This window comes from Haliotis rubra, unplaced genomic scaffold (genome assembly GCF_003918875.1).
Source record: "Haliotis rubra isolate DU_JTF1 unplaced genomic scaffold, ASM391887v1 Scf824, whole genome shotgun sequence".
Classification (NCBI taxonomy): Eukaryota; Metazoa; Mollusca; class Gastropoda; order Lepetellida; family Haliotidae; genus Haliotis; species Haliotis rubra.
In genome coordinates, this window is record NW_025767551.1 from 75601 (window position 1) to 101296 (window position 25696).

General features: G+C 40.9%; 1 protein-coding gene and 1 long non-coding RNA gene across 2 annotated transcripts in view; both read left to right on the forward strand.

Annotated features, from left to right (window-relative positions):
• The first annotated feature begins 6826 nt into the window (after window positions 1-6826).
• LOC124262163 lies at window positions 6827-10979 on the forward strand. The gene is made up of 3 exons (XR_006894508.1): window positions 6827-6950; window positions 9991-10036; window positions 10815-10979. It is a non-coding gene; the product is annotated as an uncharacterized LOC124262163 (long non-coding RNA).
• A 6935-nt stretch (window positions 10980-17914) lies between these two features.
• Window positions 17915-25696, forward strand: part of LOC124262153 (putative carbonic anhydrase-like protein 2) — a 52938-nt gene continuing 45156 nt past the window's right edge. The window contains exon 1 of the mRNA XM_046696614.1: window positions 17915-17976. The gene's annotated coding sequence lies outside the window, so the exon portion shown is untranslated. The remainder of the gene's footprint in view (window positions 17977-25696) is intronic.

Sequence of the window (25696 nt, forward strand, 5' to 3'; positions counted from 1 at the left end):
CTATCAACCACTTTATCCCCCTCCTTCCCTCTCTTCCCTCCTCTTTCTCTCGCTCTATCTCTCTCTCTCGCACGCATACATGCAAGCACGAACGTACACACACACAAATATGTATTACGCCGTTGGTCCCACCGTTTCTGGATGGTTGATATTAGTTCTAACCATTCTGTTGTTTATAGGCATGATGGGGCGGTTGTTGTTGGCCACAATTTAATCTAAATTCAGTGTAGTCCCTCCTAATTCCAAGGACAATAAAGCATTGGTTGGATCAATGAACTCGACCCGGGGAACGTTTGGACTTCTAGATTTCATGTAGTCTTTAATAACATTCAATATTTGATATCAGTTTACTCGCAACACGCTCATATTCGTAATCTCTTTCAACAGTTAAAACATTCAATCTCATAAAACAAAAGCAAACAGATACATTATGCATTACATTACAAATATTTTCTGTTTGATGACATGCAAATATGCAGTGTTGTAAAACCGAAAGGTCACGAGAATTGTATCTTCTGTCATTGCCCCCTCGCTGATGATATTACACAGATCCCCCAACGAGGCATTGTCTCCAGGAACGCATGGAAATTTATGCTTTAGAAAATAAGTTTTTATAATCTCCAAAGCGTTAAGTTAGAAATGCGATCACGTACAATTCTAGAATATTTCATATTTCTTTCTGATTTGATCAATATTGGTTGACAGCCTAAACGCTGGATGTTAGGGTTAACGTCATGGAAGTCTTAAAGTGGCAGCTTAATCAGGGTTAGCGTTCAACATCTGTAACATGTCAGATGAATTGTCATCGTTACTTTTCTCATGCATCATCTGATCTGTATCAGTATCCTGTCGAATCTTGATTTGATCCATTTTGTGGTGTGGTCACGAGTTGACCAGTACATTAATGGCTAAATTCCCTGTTGTCCTTTAAAGCTATGCAGTTTTGCGATGACATAACTGAAGTGGTCTTGTGGAAGAAGGCTGTCCTGTCTCGTAAAAATGGAACCGTTATGCCACGAATGAGTCTCATTTGTTGACAAACAATACATCAGAGATGCTCTGACGGCGCCTCGGTAAACAGCAAAAGGGTCGTGACTGTGGCACTAAGGCCCGGGTTCGATTCCCCAAATGGGTACAATATTTGGAGTCCTGGGGTCCCCAGGAGTGTGTGTTGTTAAAGGTGACGTAAAACAATCTCCCTCATTCACCATCTTTGGGATCATTTCCACCAGGAACTAATCGTTTTTCAAGGCGAAAGTTACTTATTTATGTATCCGACATCTTCAGTTATGTCTGTATTCAAATATTTAATCTAAGCATGGTATTTAAGAGAAAACGCGCCTAGCTCATCTGGTGTAAAAGATATATCTCCATCACAGGACTCGAAACTTGACGTGAGTCAGCTGGTATATTTTCGTTTCTGTTCCCGTTACAAGTAACGTATAATGATACTTCCCTGTCGTGGTGACTTCCTGGGGCCGACTTAGATATGACAGCTGATATATATCCCCTGCGGTTGGTAAATACTCTTGACAGTGTGGGAGAAACTCTAGTGATCCCTGGGGGTTGGGAATACAGTCTGGGCTCGCCACATCGACCAGAGGAAGTCACTCGTGGGAGCTCACGGGACTCAGTTTGCCTTCAGCTTCAGTAGAATGTAGAGTCATTGGAGAGTGTGTGTTACATTTCTCTGCAATCATTATGGTTGCCTAGCAAGAAGTATCTCAGAATGCCATAAACAGATACAATTGATATCGTGTCAGTGTTAAAGAGACCATGCTAGATCGTGAATGTGATGTAAAGTCTCACAATTTACAGAGTGTTTAATTATGATGTTTATTCCTTATGCAACTCGTCTCATGTCGCATAGATGGAAAATAGTTTATTATTAATGCTTGTCTATGACATGGTACTTTTTCACATCAAGCTTCCTGCCTCAGTGAGAATTTATTGTGGTTACATCGATACTACGTTTTCCGAATGAAATCTTCCAAAGGCGTACACGATTTTAGATGTATAACTTTTGTTTGATGTTTAACGCCACACTCAGCAATAGTAACTTTTGTGAAAAATACGAGCGCAGATGTGGTTATAAGAAAAAGGATTATGTTAAGCTCAAATGTCGGATTCGATCGAATCCTTGGACCAAGGGAGGTAACTCTACACAGTACAGTGGGTAAATCACAGATGCACTTTTGGCTATTTACCGTTGTTGAATGTGACAAGTGAATGGTGTTTTGGGCAACTTGAACGCACGTTCGGCTTTGATGCAGAATACGGAAACATGCCTATAAACAAAATAATGACAAAAAATATTAACTGATGTATCACTTACATCTGACAAGAAATATAAAGAAAACCACCTTAAGTATTCTTGTCTGTCATTTACGAAAGAAAACCACTTTTAACTTCGGGTTTTAGCATATCTGTTTTGACGTTACATTTTAATGTTTTTGAGTAAAGCTCTTTTGACATATTGATGGGCTGCTTATGACTTAAAACAGTAAATTTTCGGGAGATAAACGTTTCTATTGCAGGAGTGGCGTTTATCTTGTATTGCTTCCACATTTTGAAATTTTACTTCAGTCATTATCTTTTTAAAATTTGATCGAGTCTTTTACTTACGTTATATCGAGTGAATGTGAGACATTGTGGTACCTGGCGCCGCAATTAAATGTGGAGCGTTGTATCGAAAATCGAAGCGTCGTGTCCTTCAGCCACAACAGTTTGTTTGTTGTTTAACGCCGCACTCAGCAATATTCCTTCCATATGGCGGCGGTTTGTAAATAATCGAGTCTGGACTAGAACATCAAGTGATCAACAGCATGAGCATCGATCTGCGCAATTGTGAACCGATGACATGTGTCAACCAAGTCAGCGAGCCTGACCACCCGATCCCGTTATTCCCCCTCTTACTACAAGCATGGGTTGTTGAAGTCCTTAGGCACTGTCCTAAACAGCCTCAGTGACGGACATGGAATTTGCAGACATCCGTGATTTAGCTTAAATGTTGCTTGAAACAACATTCGCTCACATAAATTTGATTGATGAAGCGATCAACATCAGCGGAAATAGGTAATAAAGAGCATATGATTTCCATCTTCATATTTCTTAATGTCATGTGCTTTCACGAAATCCTTAACATTTACTGAGTTGGAAATGGGTTTTTGGTAGCTTTTAAGCTGGAATTTAGATGAAATACGGAGAAATTATGATTGAGATAACACTGTTTTTTCGACTGTCTATTAAGGCCTTTAGACTTCAGTAGTAGGAACGGATGAGGCTTATCGACCCTCCATCTAACAGCGCTACGTTTTACTTCGACGTTAGATGTTCTTGTTAAAGTGATAAGTTGTGATGAAATCTGCTCCCAGTAATACACGGTGAAGGAGTGGCTGGATTTCGTGGTATATGGAATGTCCACACGAGGCTAACGTACTATCCAGATATTTGATGTTTTGCTGTTTAACTGATATCCTTTTTTTACAATATCTAGATTCTCAGAAATCATTTCAAACAGGATCAAGGTACATACGTTGCCCAAAGGCCAGGGTCAGCATGTATGTATGTACGTCTGTGTGTGTGTGCGTGTGTGTGTGTGCGTGCGTGCATGCTTGCGTGCGTTCCAGACGTTCATCGCTTCGGTGAAACCTAAGAGCACGAGTAGGGTGTTGACATAGGAATATGATCAGGGTAACCAAGATTCGAACCCACTATCATTCAGCTCATGGCATGCCCAATTGACGCAACTTCCAAAGTGAACACGGGTTAGAATATTGATCTTCAGCAACCCATGCTTGTCGTAAGAGGCGACTAACGGCATCAGTTCGTCAGGCTTGCTGACTTGGTTGACACATGTCATCGAATCACAATTGCGCAGATCGATGCTCATGTTGTTGATCACTTGATGTTCTGGTCAAGACTCGATTATTTACAGACCGCTGCCATATAGCTAGAATACTGAGGAGCGAGGCGTAAAACTAAACTCACTCAGTCACCCACAGTGAACAGGCACACACACCCCACCCTCCAAATAGGAAATAATGGGGATGTAACTCCAGGCGAAGTTATTCGCCATCCGCACGTCCTGGATAACATCTCGCAGATACCTCAGTGTCCATGTCTCCCTGGGTCACCACATTCCTTTTATGTCATTATGTATGTGGACATGTTTTATCGTGCTTTATCTAACGTGACAGATCAGCTGCAAGTTTACATTTCATGCTTTGTAGAAACAATGATCTGGTAGTTTCTCCTGCCGTCCCGTAGGATGTTGATGAAATTGGTTGAAACACGGGTCGTCGTAGCGTGAAATTAGGTCCTGTCGTAATATGTTCCCCTGGGACATCCGACCACTGAGACATGAGGACAGTAGTTAGAACGCACACAAATATTACCACATTGGACACTATGCTTAGCTATACATCAAAATCAAATTCTATATCATAAAATATCAAGTAGGGCAGATCTTTATACGCACCGTTTGTATGCAACTCTACACCTAATAGTAGTGAGTGAGTGAGTTTAGTTTTACGCCGCTCTCAGCAATATTCCTATATGGCGGCGGTCTGTAAATAATCGAGTCTGGACCAAACAATCCAGCGATCAACAGCATGAGCATCGATCTGCGCAATTTGGATACGATGACATGTGTCAACCAAGTCAGCGAGCCTGACCACCCGATCCCGTTAGTCGCATTTTACGATTTCCAAGAACGGTGTGCTCTCCATTGCCTCGGATATTTCACATTATTGTTTTGACATTGTTTATGGGAACATGTACTACTTCCAAGCTTAGAAAGCCTAGTGGTTAAGGTTGTTGCTGTTACTATGGAGAGATGGTCGGATTCCCATATGGTTTCCATGTACCATGTAGTTCGGTTATAACGAACTCAAAGGGATTACGTAGATTTCAGTTCGATATAACCGTAGTTCGTTATGTGCATGGCAGATTCCACTGATGAAGTCATGTGACCCGATGAATGACTAAAGCTGTGCATTGTATCATATGTACATTGTACTATGATTATTCATCTCCAACGTATAGGAAGCCGATACCACGTCAAATGGATCGAGTGTTGGGGTATTTATAATTATATTTATTTATAAGAGAGATATGTCATTGATGCATAATTAATTAGATCACTGTTCCAAAACTTACGGAAACGATTAATTTATCCAGGGTATACAGCATATCTGACAAAAACTGCTTTTGTCAAACATTTACCGTTATTTTTGGAAGCATTTTTAAATCATGACGTTTATTCGTTCCCAGGCCAGTCAACCCGGGTAGAGACGATCCCCGCCAAAGCCCTCTTCCCCAACACCAACTATTACGTCACGTACGAGGGCTCACTCACACAACCCGGATGCTATGAGACGGTCACGTGGGTTATATTCAACAAACCCATATACATTTCAACAGATATGGTAAGCAAGTAAGATTCATTATTTGTTTAATTCAACGGTTACCTGTTTATTTGTCACCTGCATCTTTTGTGACAGTCTTCAGCTTGCGTGTTTAAGATCCGGTTTATTGGCACTCAACGAACCAAAACGCAACTAACGGCATCTGACTGTCAGGCTCGCAGACTTGATAGCTGTTGTCGTATACCAGTTGCAAAGATCGATGTTCTTGACATCTGTTCAGTTCGACAAAAAGAAACAGCTTTTGCCACAACGAAATATGATATGCAACAATAAATATGTTTCTTCCACAATTAAATATTCATTTGAAGATAGATAAGCTGAATGACCTCTACGCAAACCTCAAAAAGTTGACGGGGAGATTTATTCCAGTATTTTGAATTTAGCTGCCGATGATGAGATGATGTGGCATTCTGCTGAGTGTGTATGTCATACTTTGTCCTGGCGAAGAGAGGACAGAATATCAACCACGACCATATCGATATACACTTGACTTTTAACACTGGAGAGGCACGGCCATGTCAACAGACGTTGGTATATTGAGAATGTGAACGGACCGTTCTAAAGAACTTACAGGTCTCCAGTCAGATCTATTGATTTGACATTTAACTGGACAAAATTGACAGGCTCATATGTTCTGAAAATGTCGGATTTATCAATAATATGTTCTTCTTGGTTACCTTCCTCTAGGCAATGGCATAAAGTCTCCCTTAGATTTTTGTTGCTTCCCTTTAACTGTTTTGACTTCACTATTCTGGGAGTGAAGTCTCAGAGAATGAAGTCTCAGGGTCCTCCCGTTTCTCTGAGGCGCCGCAATTAGCTGGGAAGAGTTGCGTCCCTTAGGTATGCCCAGGTGTTATGATCGTGGGACCGAATTCAATGCTTGTCTTGATAATGTTTCTAGGTTTGTCGGACCCAAGGGCGGATTTCACCAGTAATAAATGTTCTACCTCACTTGGAGCTTTTCTTTCACTTCAAGCAGCACGCCGTGATATAACCAACTCTCTGTCAAACTGCCGTTACACAAAACTCGTCCCTCTTTGCCGTTCTGATATTCTGATGCGTTCGGCTCAGCCCAGTCGGATATAACGTCGTTTTAACAGCACCCCAGTTACGTCAGAGTATGTCCGTCCATTGTAAAGGGGTGGGGTCGGGGTCAGCCATTTTCCACGCTCAGACGTTTTGGTAAAACCAACGAGCAAGGGCGTGGCGCTGCCAAAGTAAGAGAGTCTATATCAGGGAATTGAACAGACAAGGTTTCTGGCTACATTGTGGACTACTCCCTCAGAAGCAACTCTGCACAGTTAATTGCGGCGCCTTAGACTACTGGACTAGCATTTGGTACCTACTGATTTCTCAAATTTGAAGTAATTTTTCAAGTGTTGTTTGTTGCAGCTGACGTCATTACGGCGCCTCCAACAAGGTATAAAAGACGACCCAAACAACATCGTGGCCAACAACAACCGCCCCATCATGCCTATAAACAACAGAGTGGTTCGAACCAATATCAACCATCCAGGAACGGTAGGGCAAATGATGTTACAGCACGTTAAAAGTTTGTCCCTTTTAGTTACTAGCGTTTACAAAATTTACTCTGGGCTTGAGGGGGCTGTGTGGTAGCCTTTTTGTTAAAGCGTAGAACCAGATGTGATTCCCCACATGGGTACAGTGTGTGGAGCCCATTTCTGGTGTCCCCCACAGTGATATTGCCTAAATATGACTATACACGGCCTTAAACTAAACTCACTCACTCTAGTCCTGTATTTAGCGTATACGTTTTGGTTAGCATTAACTAAAAGGATCAAACTATGTTTAATATATCGCGTTGGTTCACTCTGTTTCACTGGTTCAAGGTGAAAAGTAAAGTTTTATATTATTAAGTTAACATCACAGTTTAGAATTTTTAGAACTGATGCAAAAATGTTAAGTTGAATATGGAGAATGGAGCTAAGGATATTATTGATAGTTTACTTCATCTTTATTCAAAATGAATACAGTAGGCATCTTTCATCTCATGTCCTAAGGATAGCTGACTATATTACACGAATAGTTTATTAGTTCAAAGGGAGAATGTGGTATCTTGGAATAACATGGAATATGATACTTGTCCATGAACAGCTTTCGCCGATTCCGTACAACTGATCGTTCTGTAGTACTCGATGAATCCTTCTGGAGAAACCCGTTAAGCCAGGTTTTGTGCTATTCTGGAAGACGTCTCAAGATCAGGGAAAACGCAAACAGGCACATAAACTTCTTTCTGCGCAAACGAGGAAAATTGTTCATTTCAAGTATCCTCTAAAACAATATTATCTTCTTGGAATTTTTAATAAGTTTTGTTCAGATTCTTGAAGCCAAATTATATATCCCAACGGGTTTGCAAGACTGATGTAACTTCACAAAGCAATGCAAAACATTTAGATTATAGCGATTTTGAATGTCAGAGTAGCCTTGGCATATTATGAAACAATCATGTTTTGCCCCTACAGATATTTTCAACTGGAAAGTATCTTTTGAACGACATTCCTAGACTAACGCTTAATCTCTGAATGCATAATTTTGATTGTAACAAATAAACCCATTTAAATTGAAAAGGAGTACAAGAACTAGAGAACGAGAATTAGACTTGCTTCCTGTAGGGCTTTAGCACTGAAGGGAGGTCTAGACTGTAGGTAAAATAATATGGTTCAGGGCCTGTGAGACAGACTAGGACATTCTCTGTTAGTCGGACATCATATAGTGATGTAACATTCTGAACTTAGCTTTCCACGTTTTAATCGCAGTCGATTGTGGTTCAGTTCATTGCCCTCAATGGCGCCGGTATTCCTCATTCGGCAGTTAGCAGTATTTACTCACTCACTCACTCACTCGAGTTCGATTCCCCTCGAGTAAGTGAATGTTGTTATAGGCCGCCGTGCTCGGGAATATTGCAACACAATTACGGCGGTAGGTGAGTACAATTATCTGGGTCAGACAAACCCGTGATGGATATCATGAGTAACACCATCAACCGTCACATGGTTCTTAGTGTAACATCACTCACTCACTCACTCTCTCACTCACTCATGACCATTTCAACTCTGGAAGCCTATTTGGATAGAAAAAAATTGTCGATTGTTAGAGTCACGTCTTTCAGAAATTGCAGAAAGCTTTTACCATTTACCTGGCATCACTTTGAACTTCCTTCCTATAAAAAGCTCCAAATACAATGTTGTCCTGCGCGGCGTTAAACTAAATTCCTTCGCACCTGCTTATATCAATTTCGGTAACTACCATAAACCATCGAGGCTCACAAACCATCGCAGATGCCTGTAACACAAGAAGGAGATTTTGATTGAAATATATTTCGTTCACAAATGGAATTTGTTTTTCTTTGGGAGATTCGATTTTCTTTGACGGACATCGATGTCATATTTGATTGAATTATTCTTTATGAGCCAAACCTGTGTGAAAATTTCGATAGCCTGATACATTCAATTGAAGAAACAAATTTCAAGATGACAGCTCTTGTTATATCCTACCCGAGTCGTCCCGTAGTGTAATACATAGTTGCACGAGTTGGGAATTTTCAGTGGGCAAGGTGGCCGCATATTAGAACGTCTGGGTCGCAGAAACATGATTCAAGTTAGAATACTGAGTTGCCCCCCTCAATGCTGCTAGAAGTCGCTGATATGGGGTTTGAGTGAGTATTGTTTTACGCCTCTTTCAGCAATATTCCAGCAATATGAAGGCTTCACACACTGTACCCGTGTGGGGAATCGAACCCGGGGCTTCGACGGGTGACGAGTGGACGCTTTAACCACTAGGCTTCCTTTCTCCCCTAAATAGGGGTTTGAATCTAGACTTGATCATTTATTTGGGGTGTGGTGAACAAATTCCAATTGCGCACTCATATCATTGATATCTCATAATTCGCTGAACAGAGTTGCTTCCCTTATCTCTGACAAGATGAATTGATAATGGGTTTCAATCCCTAATGCGCCCTGATAATTATCATTGGTGTGTGGTTACATCTATGATCGTTTATCTTTGGGTCTTGGTCCAACATCAGTTGAGTGAGTCCATATTGTTTCTTGCTCTCATCAGCACTATTCAGATATGCCAAGGCAGCTTTCAAAGAATCGATTCTGGGCAAGACACACCTATGGATGCCTATGTACTGAGAACCCAACTCACGCACTTTGCCCATCTATATATCGATGGAGACTTGGAACTTCGAACATACACGTATTGATCTGAAACCAAACAAACCAAAAGAAAACCGAGAACACTGCCATTTCTGACAGTTAGTGTTTCGTGTGCAACGAAACAAGGACCATGGAACAAGTGTTTCCGGTGGCGCGAGACTGTGCACGTGGAGTTCGTGCTCTCCGTGTATTCGTCAATGTGTCACGTGGATTGGCGGCATACCTTCAGCACTGTTGTGATCGACTGCACGTGTTATGCAGATCTGGGGGTTCAGGTCAGGTCGAAACCGTTTACCGGACAACTAATGTTTGTTACCTCTTGTGGCATAAAGCTACTTGTTTCATTCAAGTATTAAAATGACTGTTTTTCTTCTTTTCAGAGCACAAGCAACATATGTGGGATGACACGATACACGTTTTATCAAAGTGAGTGTTATTTATTTTGGAACGTTTGTTTTTTCGCACATTCGGGTTTGTTTGCAGATTGTTTTAATGCCACAATCAGCAGTATTACAGTTGTATGTTGTCAGTGATCAAGTCTGGAACAGGCAGTCCAGTGACTGACATCATGAGCATCGATCCCCGTACCTGGGATTCAAGGACAAGCATAATCCAAGTCAGCAAGCCAGACCACCCCGTCAGTCTACACAAGCATGGGTTGCTGAAGACCAGTTACAAGACGGATCTTCACGATACTGTTAATCAGTGACTGTTAATATTTTGTCACCACATGTTTTCAATGTCGTCAGTTACTGCCTTAGGACCTTTGAAGATCCGAGCTAGATTTGGTCTTCACCAACCCTGCTTGTCCTTAAAGGAGACTAATGGGATCAGGTGGTCAGGCTCGTTGACTTTGTTGACACATGTCATCGTATCCCGATTGTGTTGAACAATGTTCATGTTATTTACAGACTGTCGCCATATAGCTGGTATATTGCTGAGTGCGGTGTTGCAGAACAAACAAAATACTCCCAAAGATTAACCTAATATAACGCTTGAAACTTCCCTGTCTGGTTCTGGTTAGGGAGTTTTACCAGCGTTAATAAGATTGGGTCTTTAGGCCCAGCATCGAAGTCATTAACAATTGGTTACATTTGAAAACATGTATAAATTTAAGAACTCTTTGTGATACCATACTGAGTCGACAAGTAAAATTACAGACTGTATAAACTCAGTTTTAACCTGACCCCCTTCTGTGTTCCAGTAAACCCGTCCCTTGATGTCTGACGGAAGACCAGGATGCAGTATGACCGTGCTGGCGCCACACTTCAACATTGTAACATAATGTATGCATGTCGCGTTTTCTGTCATATTTATATATTTTTGTACAAATGTAGAGTTGTAATAAAGAACAAAAATTAGAAATGTATGAAGGAGTTGTTTTGTTTCCCCAGCTACAGAGTCCATGTGCATGTACATATAAGCAGAGTATGGACTTAAAGCCACAACTTTTGGCTCGGTTAACCAATTCCTTTTCCGTAATCACACCTACCCCAACCAAATGTCACCTTTTTGAAAATATCTCTGAACATATTCAGCAGAAGTCATTGTGTTAAAGGAGATATGTCTAAATATTGAAAATATAGTCATTGTTAAGTAGTGGATGGATGAACGTTTGCAGAAAAACAAAATTCGTACAAAAAATCACCCAATCACAGCTGTCACATGATTCTGTCTGCACTGAAGGCTCCCTACGAAAGGTGCTTGTTAAACTACGGGATCTGATTTGGTGTGGTGGAAACTGTAACTGAAATAATGTTCAAAGCGGTTTTAAACCTGATTCACTCGCTCACACATTAACATTTCCTGCGATTTTAATGTTAAAACACACAAAATTCACCCACTGTGAACAATGAATGTTATTCGACTGATTCATCACAAAGCACACTTGTGGGCAATTTTCATTTGAAGCTCAATCCCCAAATGAGCTGGTTAAGGCATCGTCATCATCATCATCGTCATCATCATCATCATCATCGTCGTCGTCATCGTCATCGTCATCGTCATCATCAAGGACCATGAGTTTGTCAAGGTAGAAGTGTATGCTTTTAAAACAACACACCTGTGTATTCTGTTTGACAGGACACCCAAGAGAACAAACATCTACCTGATAATGATAATCTGTGAAGACAGACATAAGATTCTATTGCAGATTTCTCAAGCCGAAGCTGAAGTTTTGGCAGAGCTGTGACGTCAGGTGATACGTGCACGATTTAGAAAGGTTTCCCTGTTCTTGGGAAGAAGCCTTTGTGTTTTGTGTAGTTATTTAACGCCGTAACCAGCAATATTCCAGGTATTAGACGACGGGCTGTATCAATAATCGAATATGGACCAGACAATCAAATAATGAACATCATGAGCATCTAACTACGTAATAGACGAAGTCAGCGAGCCGGACCATCCGATCCCGTTAGTCGCCTCTTACGACAAGCATGTGTTGCTGAAGACCTATTCAACCCGGGTCTTCGCGAGCCCTTATAAAATACGCCATGTTTCCCAGCTTTTCTTTCTCAGGTTTTACTGACCAGAAACGATATCAATCCTCTTTTTTTTCTCAAATCCGACAAGCACTCCAAGTACATCAAATTTATATTAAACCCGAATTTCATCCGATCAATGTTACCTAGTGCCACATACGTTGCAGTGGTTTCTCACATCCGGGGGCGCAGCTTGGTAGATCTAGAACACCGCTGCCTGGCGTTCAGTAATACTGAAAGATATTATCTTATACATTTTGGCTTAAACAACGTATGAATTTGTCTTAAGGCATTGCTCAACAATTCTTTTATTTTACAAGTCACTGCATAATACCATAATATATTGATTTGGGGATTGTCATCAGTGTTTCTCAACTTTAAAAATGCCCCAGCTGAAGGTATTAACTTACAGACTGGGAAATAAACTTTACCTCTCAGCTGATTTGGTCATGTGCTTTGTGTTCAGTTGAGAACATCTTAAGTTAGCGATATTACGTAAAATATTACAAGCACTGACATGTAGCCAGCATTCCAGTTGATTCTATTCTTTTTTAAATAGAATTTGATGTGAAACTTTGAAAAATAAAAAGCTAGTGGAATACACATCTTTTGAAAAGTTTTGAAAATCGATAAATCTTATCTGAAACAAACCCTGGTAGGAGCCAAATGGTTGCAGATGTATTTCTTACTCAGGTTTTCATTGAACCAATTTATTTTTACACGAAATTGCCAAACCACAGATGACTTTTTACAAATTGCCTCATAAATGAATTACGTCTAAATAGAATACATAATCAATTTCAAAAACAGTTTTTCGAGTTTCAATTAGATAACAAAACAAACTCGGGACACTTTGTTTTTCGTTTCAGTATATGATTACTACAACTCAGTGTACGGATCTTCCTTTATCGCCTGGAACATATTTCCTTGAAAGTCAGGGCAAATTTAGAACAGCAAAATTTAATATTATATTAAATGTTGCTTAGCTTATCATTTGAAGTATACCCATAGATATGTAGATGTTAACATTCAAAATTGATTTTATTGAAATATTGACTATGATCGGAAGGATTGTTATAGATCCTGTTGTCTAGATACAGTCAAATTAGGAGATTGCGGTGGTTTATTGGTTTAAGCGTTCGCTCGTCGCGCCGATGGTTCGGGTTCGATTCCCAGCTAAAACGTATAAAGCCAATGTGATGTGTCGATCGCCGTGATATTGCCTGACTACTGCTAAAAGTGGCGATGGTACTATATAAACGATCTCGTACCTGTTCTGTTTCATTTGGGTGACGGGTAGCCAAGTGGTTAAAGTGTTCATACGCCACACCAAAGCCCCGGTTCAATTCTCCGGACGGAGTGGTAGCAAAGTTAACAAAACAAATCATGAAGAAACATGAACGACTAACAATAAGGTTTATCAAAGAGGTGTTATTTCACATTAGAAAGAGTTCCCATATTCTACATGTATTTGGCTAGCCAGCATCTTTGACAAAAAGAAACCCGCCTGTATTTTTGACGTAGTCTTTCGTAGATTTTACATGAAAAGATTCCAAGATGATATTTCAGTGTCAGTTTCACTTGAAGTCTTTCTTTAACATATCCCAATCACGTACGCCGCTTTTTACCAGCAGAATAAATACAATTTATCAAGATGGCAAACTGCAGACTCATCTGTTAAATTTCTTGCTACGAAATCTGGCACTCAATATAAATGTCTGGGAAAACATAGTTTGATTAACTGTATATGTTTAAAGAACATGGCGACATTTGGCAGCGAAAGGGTCATTTTGACATTTTGAGTGTTGAACTGTTTAAACGTGACAGACGTGATAGATCAGGGACACATATAAAGACTAAATTGTAGGTTTGATATGTTTCTATGTGGGTGCGTTACGTCGAACTACCTGTGAAGATCCGGGTTGCAATTGGCCTTCAGTAACCCATGCTTGTCGTAAGAGGCGACTAACAGGATGGGGTGGTCAGGATCGCTGACTTGGTTGAAACATGTCATCGTATCACAGTTGCGCAGAACGATGCTCATGATGTCAGTTAGTGGGTTGTTTTGTCCTGACTCGATTATTTACAAACCACCGCCACGTCGCTGGAATATTGCTGAGTGCAGCGTTAAACAACAAAGAAACAAGCAAACAAACAAACAAATCTGAGAGCGGCTTTTCAACAAACAAAATTTCCTACATGAACGATAATGTCTTAGCCACAGGTATCTCTTATTATTAACGTTAAACGCCGCGATCAAGATTATTGCACTTACATAAAAGACGTGCTTGCACGTGTGCCAGTGTGGCTGCTTGCTTCAAGTTGCCAGTTAATGAGTACAAGCATACTTAGATACTATTGCAGCGGCCACAGATGAGATTACAAAGCGTTTTTTATATTCAACATTATTGAAAAAATGGTGATCTCCAACCTGAATGATACAGTTGTGAAATCACTAGTTTTCATACTGAAACTGACATCCATAAAATTATTAAATGCTACTTTTGAAATTCCAAACTCATCATAAGTCGACACGATGTATTAAGCTTAATATGTTTACCTACGTTTTCTATATATATTCTACGTATTATATAATATTTGTGAGAAATCCACTCGTACAGGCAATCAGAGAGTGAATACACATTTAGTCTGGGCAAATCTGTCTAATGCCGAAAATGTCAATATCACTTAAACTTATTGTTCCAGAATGCCCTTCGGGCATACTTATATTAAATATTGATATGTTGTCGATGATGATGACGATGGTGATGATCACTATGCTGCTGCTGCTACTGCTGCTGCTGCTGATGATGATGATGACGACGATGATATGATGAGGATGACAATGAACCAATACGTGCTTCCACAAACTGAACATGGCGTCCACTTCGGCCATATTGAAAATGCGGTTCCCTCTATTCTTCAGCTATTTATAAAATTTGATAGGTGGTATGTTTCGTGAGTAGCACTACGTCATACCAATTTTAAATAGACATATAATACTGTAATATGTAATAAATACCAACTTGTGTTTTGGTTGTCTGAAATATTATTCCACAGAAATTCAGGTGAGCTACAGTGCTTGCGGCTTTATTTTTGTTGGGATGTTAAACCATCGGACAAATGTTGGGATGTTAAACCAATTAAATCTTCTTTCCCGTCGGCTTTTACATCCAGCACAGGGGACCAATCTACATGGGGGATTTTACAAATAGGGCTAATGCACTTAAAGTGCATCTGTACTTCTGCGAATTAACCATTACATCTGCTTCTTCAGACTGCAAAAACAAATATTGAAACATCACGGTTCTGAATAGTGAAATGCGAACGACATGCATTTGAAATATGTTGTGAAACAGTAATTTGATTTCAAAACTGATTTGATTATTCAGAATTTAAACGTTTTTGCAGTGTGTTACATGTCGGCCTGTATAGCAATGGCTAAGGGGCTGAAACATGGGGAGTATTGTGAGTATGTTCAGATCTGAGCACTTAGGTCTCGTCTGAGTGAGTGAGTTAAAATTTAATGTCACATCGGCAATGTTTCAGCTATATCTTAACGAGACAAACTTGTACACACAAAACAAACATATTTAGTCTGGATAACAGAACAGAGGGCAGGTGGTGTATCAATGTGGATAAAGCGTTTGCTCGTTACGCTGAAGGCCTGGGTTCGATTCCCCACATTGGTGCATTGTGTGAAGCCCATTTCTGGTGTCCCCCGCAGTGATATTGCTGGAATATTGCTAAAAGTGGCGTAAAACCCATCTCACTCACTCGAAGAACCGTGTAGTAACTAGATAATCATATATATTTAAAACAAGTTTTGAGAGAATTATAAATAAACTATCAGTTCACAATACAATACGGAAAGGGGCTAGAGATCGCAAGCAACCAAAGTTAGGTCACCTTGATGGGGACCGTGCGGGACTCTCCTCTGAGCTGCAATGGAGTGTGAAAGAGGGTCACATGTGTTAGGTTGTACGTACATATATTTATCCTCAATGCCATTTTGTCCCCAAAACAGCGATGCACCTCCCGCCTCACTTCAATTACATCAATTAACCATGTTTACTTCAAGTTTAATTTCGTTCTCATCATTGAAACAAAAGTCAGATTTCCACATTTCATTATCCAGTCAGAAGCAGAGGCCATTTGCCAAATACTGCCGATGTGACTTAAAATCGGAACTCACTCACTCACTTTAAAAAAGTAAAAGCTTACAGGAATACACTCGCAGTGTAACGGCCGTCTGTGAAGAAAAGAAACAACCAAGTGAATAATGGACCAGAAAATCTAGTTGTTGATTTTGAAATACGACTGATGTGTAGACGTGCAGAGATTCCGGAACCAAATCATTATGTGCTATAATGCAGTGGGAGATATATATTGCCCTGTGGCGACCGGACACTTGTGGCAATGTGATTTGAAACCTCTGATTTCGAAGGCCAAGTTCTTTGTGGCTCTCATGATAGTTTACTGCGTGTTCCTATATTTATTTCCTTGAGTATATACGCGATTAGCTGTAATACGTTTACAGCCAGGCCAAGTATGTTGCAGAATTTCTGTAACCTCAGCGTGACTTGACAAGTTAAACTATTTTGGATTATACGTGTTATATGAGACAAACTTGTTTTTTATCAAAGCATGATATCGTCGGTTGGACAATAGTAGACCTTGTTACAGTAAGTGAGTGTTGTTTTACACCATACATTCCTGCTCCGCCATATAACTGGAATATTGCTGAATGCGGCGTAAAACTAAACTCACATTGCTGCTATTCTTGAAACACTAAAGTAGGATCCGAGGACATCCTATCACACCAATCTTTGACCTACCATTGACTGTCTCGAACTTTACGGGACAAATTTCAGGGTAGGTGGGGAAGCATAGTGGTTAAGCCGTTCGCTCGTTACGCCGAAGACCCGGGTTCGATTCCATTTTCGGGTGTCCACCGCACTGGCATTGCTGGAATATTGCTAAAAAAACATGTAAAAGCATACCCACTCACTCTCTGTTTCACAAGTTTGAAACTAGCGACCTCCATAATGATTCCAGGCTTGAAAGATATTTTGACAGATTTCTCGATGTTCACTCACTCACAATCAACAGCATGGTTAAATGTTAGAAAGGTTATTGTACATACCGTTAAATGACCTTCATAACACTCACGTCTTTTTTTCAATTTTGAAACAAAAATCCATCAGAAACGTTTCCATATAACAAAAACTGGTCTCCAATTGCGTCGTCATCTTAAAACGTATTTTAAATGTATCTACACTTACAGCAGCAGGATTCCGATTAAAGGTGAAGTCTGTCTCTGGTTCAGTTACATTATCCTTCAAGACCTCGAATATAATAGAAACTAACTGAATTAAAAAAAACGCAATTGTCTGTCAATCATTTTTAAAGTCAACGTTATCAAATTACTCATCAGCTGAGAAGTTCTTCTGTCAATGACAGTGACATTCATAGACGCAACACGTGCTGTCCGCCTGACTTGTAGATTTCACCGGGGTTCATGAATGAGTGAGTGAGTAAGTGAGTTTAGTTTTACGCCTCACTCAGCAATATTCCAGCTTTACGACTTTTCTGTAAATAATGAGTCTGGACCAGACAATCCAGGGATCAACAGCATGAGCATCGATCTACACAATTGGGATATGAAGACAGTATATGGGATATTGGGTCAGCGAGTCTGACCCCCCCTGGTAGTTCGCTATCCCTTTGGTAGCCATAGCTTGAAAAGTACAGGAGTCTTGTGTGTTATATTCTTGCAACTTACATTTTCAGATTCAACTCGTAGCTTACAACACTGATATCTACTCCTCCTTCCGAGAGGCTCTACAAGCCCCGTACGGCATAGCTATCGTGTCTGTGTTCGCAGAGGTATGTAAAATATCAATATTCACCGTCATTTGAAACCTCTGTTGATGTCATCTATTGTTTTCGGAAGTTGATATTCATATGACTCTACTAATGCATATGGTTCTGCTCATCACTCCTCTCAGTCATGCTTTCCACCCCTCAGGTCTTGCTACCCTTCCCCTCAGGTCTTGCTGTCCCTCCCCTCAGTCTTGCTTTCTTCCCCTCATGTCCTTCTTTCCCTCAAATCAGGTCTTGCTTTCCCTACCATCAGGTCTTGCTTTCCCTCCCATCAGGTCTTGCTTTACCTCAAATCAGGTCTTGCTTTCCCTCAAATCAGGACTTGCTTTCCCTTAAATCAGGTCTTGCTTTCCATCAAATCAGGTCTTCCTTTCCCTCAAATCAGTTCTTGCTTTCCCTTCCATCAGGACTTGCTTTCCCTCAAATCAGGTCTTGCTTTCCCTGAGCTCCCATCATGTCTTGCTTTCCCTCCCATCATGTCTTGCGTTACCTCAAATCAGGTCTTACCTTCCCTCAAATCAGGTCTTACTTTCACTTGGCTCGGGTCTTGCTTTTGCTCGGTCTTGTGCTCTCTGTCATCGAGGAGCTTACTGTTCCTCCTGTCGACTCCTCCGTTATCTCTCTTCTCTCTCCTCGAGTTTTACCATTTCAAGCAAAGTCACAGAATCGCGCTATATCATACACACAACTATGTATGTGGCTGACATTCACGGTTCATGTTTTATGTAACAAAACCGAGGCCTACAATGTTTATGCCCTTTGGGAATCCACATTGGAGTGCTCCCCCGCAAGCTATGCTTGAAACTGGCAACTTAACGAATCCGAGGATGAGCCTCGGAGGCTGGGTCCATTGCATGTCACCATAGCTCAAACGCATGGGGCATTGCTCTTGATATCAGAGGTCTATCTGGCCAGCTTCGTACATTTACAAGCCGCCGTCATTTAGCTGGAAAATTGCTGAGTGTGGCGTTAAACAACAAAGTTCCGTACAAACGTCACATCCTATCTATTTTACCATTTAAGCTTGCACACAATTCCTCCAATTTGTTTGGACAGCTGTTTTCATCATCCTGCTGTTTGGATTGGACTCAAAGCGACGCTGTTGCTGCGAATATTACAGCTAATTGGTCTGGGGTTGGGCATTCGTCAAACAAGAATCGAGATGTAAAATGGTAGCCATATGAAGAAGCCATTCATCAGATCTAAACATTAATTCAGTTATGTTTTTCCTGTGTTGTTCTGTTCCCTCTCGGTGATGCAGGAAACCGCTACACAGCACGCAACAGTTTCAAATATCGCTGATTCTTTTCCCTGCTCGAACCCCGTGGCAGATACATCTGTCACTGTAGAGCGTCCACTACGCAAGCCCACATATCACAACACCGAACCATTACTGTAACAATAGCGGGCTCCTCGAGACAATAGCCAGACGTTATAACTTATAATGCAACGGGTCATGGACTGGAAACCTCCACTGGACGTCATCAACTCGACAATTGATGGCGCGTGGAGATAAATGTCTCAGCCAAACGCTGCAGCAATGACAACCCCTCTCTCCAGCTTCATCCCTAAAACGATATGAACAGTAACCTCTCCCCCGTCACCCCCTCATTACCCGTGCTTGCGTGGGGAGACGGAGATCACCCAAGATGACTCTTAAATCTGTCACAGCAATCCAGAGTTATCTTTAATCAATGTCCTTGATTTCTCGCAGATTGGTCAGCCCGTGAACGAAGCCTTCCTTTAAAACCATGGCAACCTTTGCGCACGGAGCTATTGTGGAAAGGTAAATCCCATTTTTTCATCTAAATGATCATTACTGTTCTCTACTAAAAAGTAATCGGTCTTTCGACTGCTGAACTGTATAAACTAACTTTCGTGACGTTCCTCCTCGTTTGGTGGTGCGTTGGGACGTATTTGTTTAGGTATACCAGGGTATTGGGTAAGTAGAGGAACCTGTGTAAAGTGTCGGGGAACGAAGTTCACTGTTATATTGGATTTAGGGGTATACCAAGGTAATAAGTAGAGTAAACATGTCTAAATGTTAGGGAACGGTTTAGTGTTATATTGGATTTCGGGGTTTACTCAAGGCGATAAATGGAGGAACATGTCTTACTGTTTAGTGTTGGATTTGATTTGGGTATACTGAAGGTAATAAGTAGATGAATATGTGTAAATGTTGGGGAACGGTTTAGTGTTATATTGAATTTAGGGTATACTCAAGGTTATATGTAGAAGGACATGTGAAAATATCGGGGAACGGTTTTGTGTTGGGTTGCTGGTCAATGCCGGCAACTCTTTGATCTTGACTGGGATCCTGTCTACCAAAAAAAGAGCAGGCAATGGTCAATTACTAGATGGCGATGACTGCGCTGACACTAAACAGTCCTTGGTCCACAGTACAGAATGAAAGCAAATAGTCGACTACTTGAAGCGTGTTTGTAAAGTGAAGCTGCTCTGGCCCAAATTGTATATCAACAGAACAGGCTGTTATCGCTTGAGTGTAGGTATATCCCCGTGTTTGTTCATTCACATTGGTACTGGTACTGCTTGCGCACCTATACCGTGATGTGGAACTGTGATTCTTTGAGAGATTCTTGTGTTGTCTCGTGTGTGGGTGATAGCGTAAATCGTCCTGCACAAATGAAACATCGAACGATATTAGGTTGTAACGCAACTAGTCTTCTCATCATCGGAAACACGACGGGTATTGTTGGCACAGTGCACGAGGGTACCAAGTTTCGGGTGGGGATGAGGGTGTGTGTGAACGTGAACGTGGGTTTGGCCTTGTGGGTCTGACTTTGATATAGGGGAACCTTTAGGTTATCTGGAAGGCTTTGGGTGAGGTTTAGAGCAAGGGAAACTTTTGATCGTAATCAATGGATGTTGGGTGTCATACAAGGAGAAGCTCCTTTTCATTATCTTTTGTCATGTGATGTGAGAACAGAGTTATTTAGCAATGCAAGGGTGCTTACTGGTTATTAAGTAAGGATACGGTTTCTTCCATACTGAGGACTCTTGATTGTCAGGAACAATGCGGGCTTACGTTTGGCCAATAACGGTGGGGGAAAGTATTATGTTCCAGCAACGATACCGACATTCCTGCTGACATGTTTAGGCACCGTTCCACAAAGCCATCTTTAGCGAGGATTGTCGTATGTTTCCCTTTGTGAGATTTCGATTGTTTGTTTGTTTGTTGTTTAACGCCGAACTTCAGCAATATTCCAGCTGTATTTAAATAATCGAGTCAGATTTACCATCGTTTCAGCGGTTAGATAGTTTTGTGGAACGGCACAGTCTATGGCTGAACTATTGCCGATTTGACGCTTTAATTTTAACTAATAATTACAGAATATCATTTGAGCGAAAAGAATAGGTGGATTTATTTGTTTTAGTTTTTTCATTGTTCGAGCTGCCCAAACTAGACCCTTTGATGTGAGAGCAAATCCTGCAGTGATTCCGTCCTGGACGTTTGCCGCTTTGGTGAATTCCCCTGATCACTGGCGCACAGGTACAGACAAACCTACAAACATTATCAGGTCTAACTTTTAATTCAGCTCCGCCCAATGATCACAGGTGGTTCCTAGAATGCCTAAGGACGTAACTCTGCACAGTGAGTTATAGCGTTGAAGACCATCGGGTCAGTGGCGCCCACATGGTCATAAAACGAAAGTTCTGTTTTGATCGGAATTCTAGGTTCTGATGATGCCGACACACACAAATTGATAAAGATTATTCACAGATGTGGAACTGTTTAAGGTTGTCGGGAACTTAAATTGAGCGAAAAAAAAGGTTGACTATTGTCAGATGAAGTATAAATAACAATTGATGCTGGCAATTCTCAAAATACAGTCTGTTTGATCGTTCTGGTGAACGATTTTCATCAAGAACGTTTTAATGATTACGTCTGAGTAGAACAGCTTGAAAGAGGTGAGTGTGTTTATGAGTGTATTTGTGTTTTCTCTGATCTTGAGACGTCCTTCAGAATGGCACCTAATGCTATAAACCTCGCTTATCGGGTTTCTCAACAAGGATTCATGAAGTAACACACACGAAAAGTAAAATCTCGACTAAGACAAAAACTATTCATGATAAATTATGATGTTTAATGTCATTATTCATTCAAAGATGTCAGATTTTCCCCTTGAACTAATATGGAACTATTCATGTGAATAATGGTCACCTTGAATGTAACTATATTTGGTCAGCGGCCTTGAACAACATTCACTCGCTTGGGGTGAACCATACCTGAGTGAGTGAGTTAGGGAATACTGCCGCATAATCAATACTGCAGCCATTGATGTGCAGTCGAATGTGATGAGAAAACAGAAGGTCCAGCTCCAACTTCAATCTGTAACATCACATTATCACGTTTGACAAAACAGATCAACAACTAGTTTCTGTATGAACTTACCTGTCATGCTTTTTCTGAAAGTCGCTATACATGTTTGACGATGATATTTGCAAGTTAAATACTGGAACATGACACGTCAAGGATGTAAGAAGCCATTAAAGCGATTGCGTCAACTCTCTTGCCTATAAAGTTCAGATAGACAGAAAATATGCATTTGTAAAATCGTCGTTTGTTATAAATAGCCCGTACCTAACCCATTAAAGATCAGCAAGACCCGTGAAAACCCGGGTTTAGAATTGGTCTACAGCTACCCATGCTTGTCGTGAAGAGGCGACTAACGGGATCGAGGTGGTTAGGCTCTCGCTGTCTTGTCTGACACATGTCATAGTATCCCATTTGCGTAGAATCGATGCTCATGCTGTTGATCACTAGATTGTCTGGTCCAGGCTCGATTATTTATTTAATAATACATAGTTAATGGTCAAGAGCCATAGCCCGGGCGAAGGCCAAGGGGACGTTAAGTATCACAGAGGGCTCATAACACTGCGTAAATATAACATCAGTAAACTGTCAAATGTCCTTAGGCCCTTTCTGCATAATTGATTTACTATCCAGCCTATGCTTTTCACGCATCCGTATCTTAGAAGACCAAGTTTGGGAATGTAAGTTATTTAGTTTATGCACAATTTAATGCACGTGAGGGAGGGACTCTATTATCTGAACATTTCGAGCATAGAAAGCTTGATCGGGGAGGTCGTCAAGGATATTATACTTAGATTCAGAATTGAGGCGACGGGTTCTATATTCTGTTATGGCCCAGTTAGAATTGATCCATGCTTGTCGTGAAAGGCAACGAAGAGATCGCATGGTCATGTCACCATGTCCCAATTGCTTAGATCTTTGCTCATGACTTCAACCACTGGATTGTCTGTTCCAGACTCCATTATTTACCGGCCACCACCATATAGCAGGAATATTACTGGATGCGGCGTTAAGCACAAAACTGAAGAACGAATCGAACTATATTCTGTTAATATTGATTGTTATATATGCGTCCTAATGAGGCCACATATCTATTCTACAAAGTACATACAGTGTTGATGTACATCGGTCAGATCACAGGGTCAAGTAACGGGATCGAGTAACCGTGGTCAAAAAGGAATAAAATGTATCGTACGTGGAAATACGTACTGCAGGGAAACCCCTTCACAAGTTACAATTGGTGTAATCTTATGTTTTTAGTATACAAAGGGTTGTTTCGCTTTTATTTAGATCTACCAGTTTGAAAATTACAGCCGTCGACTTCTAATTTGCGCAAGCGCAAGATTAAGTGATGTTCCAACAATTTCACTGCTAGGGACACCAGAAACGAGCCTCACACATTGTGCCTATGTGGGGAATCAGACCTCATCATTTGGCGGGAAGAACAAACACTTTAACCACTTGGCTATCCCACCACCCTTGGTATGACCAGAGAACACTTTAACCTTAAAGCTACTCGCCTGTACGCTATCAAACCGACATTCCACTAAATGCTCATTAAATACCCATGTCATTACTCTTGGTAATCAGCAATTAGTTATTAACGAGGTGATTAAATGTAAGACGACCTTATTACTCTTTCATCGGTCGCCATACTGCGAGGTATTTATATCTCGATGCCAGGGAGGCAGATAGAGTCCTCGTGATGACGTCAGTTGATGTAAGTGTCTAATTTAACAGGGCTAGTCTGGTAACTACAGTACAAACAGAAATGTCTTAATGGTCTTGGAATTCACGTTATCTCAGGTCATGGTCTCCAGTGAGAGTTTCCTGAGTTTATTAAGTGTCGGAAATCAATACTGAACAAAGATTGACACAGAAGCTTTCGGTATTATCTCTTGCTGAGAGAAAACTTGAAGTTATTTAAGATGTTATATTTGTTGACGTTACATCATGTTGCTCAGACAAGATGGGGCTTCTCTCAAATACAAAAATCTCGTTTCTCCATGTTTACAGGGAATTATGGGATTCTCCTAATATACTGACATTCATCTTGATACGTATACGTACTCTTGTTTCGATGTATTTTTAAATCCAGATTTTCTTAGTCAAATGTCGGCTAGGATTCTCTCCCGTACTGAATATTGTGGTGCTTCGTCTTGATACCAGATCTTGTCTCGCCTGCCAAATCTGTCTGACCGACCAAATCTCGTCTGACCTTCCAAATCTCGCACAACATCGCTGTGTGCGTCTCGATTTCGTCCTGAATACTATTTAGGTTTTTCGGGTCGGTTTTGTAGGCTACTGATTAAAGCGTTCGCTTGTCACACCGACATACCGAGTTCGATTCCCCAAATGAGTGGAACGTGTAAGGCACATTTCCGGTGTCACGCGCTGAGATATTGCTGGAGTATTGCTAAAAGCTCACCTTACGCGATCTACCAATGGCCTTTCATCCTGAATTTGGAAGACCTGTAGTGTATCAGCGTAACTTGCTGATGCTGGCAGATGCTCGTGCGTGTTAAAGGAAGTAAGTGTATGTGCCTCAACATTCCCATGGGACTTGGCGCGGGAAGTGATGTAATAAAATACCTGTGTAGTCGTTCAGGTAGACAGGAACCCAGTTAGTGCTCAACTTCACGAGATTTGTGAACATTACGACTTGCTCGGAACCACATGTAACCACAGCCAGATCAAAGGGAGATAAGTGATGGATGGTGTGAATGGGACAAACAATAATTATATGGCTTGTGTAGCGTCATCAGATGGATTACCGACACGTGCCACTCAATATCCGGGACACGACGAATGTTGATCCGCGCATGCGTATTACAAGGAACAAATATAAGAGCACCCAAAGGATTAAATAAACCTTTACCCAAGCAGATGTGTTTCAATACTATCAGAGAGATTGCAAGATTTTAATTACTGTGTTATTCCTTGGAAGTGTGTTAGCCAATCTCTCGCTGCTGTTCCGTATTCTATATAGCATGTACTTTGTGACGTGAGTTCTTTTAAAGGGACTTTTATTTTCCGCCCTTCTGTCAAGGCAGTGATTGAATAGTTACGTTTGTTCTGATAACGCTGTCGGTAATTAACAAAGCAAGGATTGACGTTCTCGTCATCAAATCCCCAAACTGTTGTATTTTGCCACAGTCGGATGTTAAAACTGTTTGCGTTGATGAGTTCACGGAGATGATAGTGTTCCATCATCTGGTCAATGTTTTGTGTCAGTTTTGCGATCGTCACTACAGGGGATGCGTATCGCCCAACTGGGAATGTTAACCAATTTACACCATCTTCGTTTGGCTACAAATAATAAAGTATAAAAAACACTGTGCATGGAAGAATCGGTGGATATTTCGTGGTGGTTGTCATATTGCTATC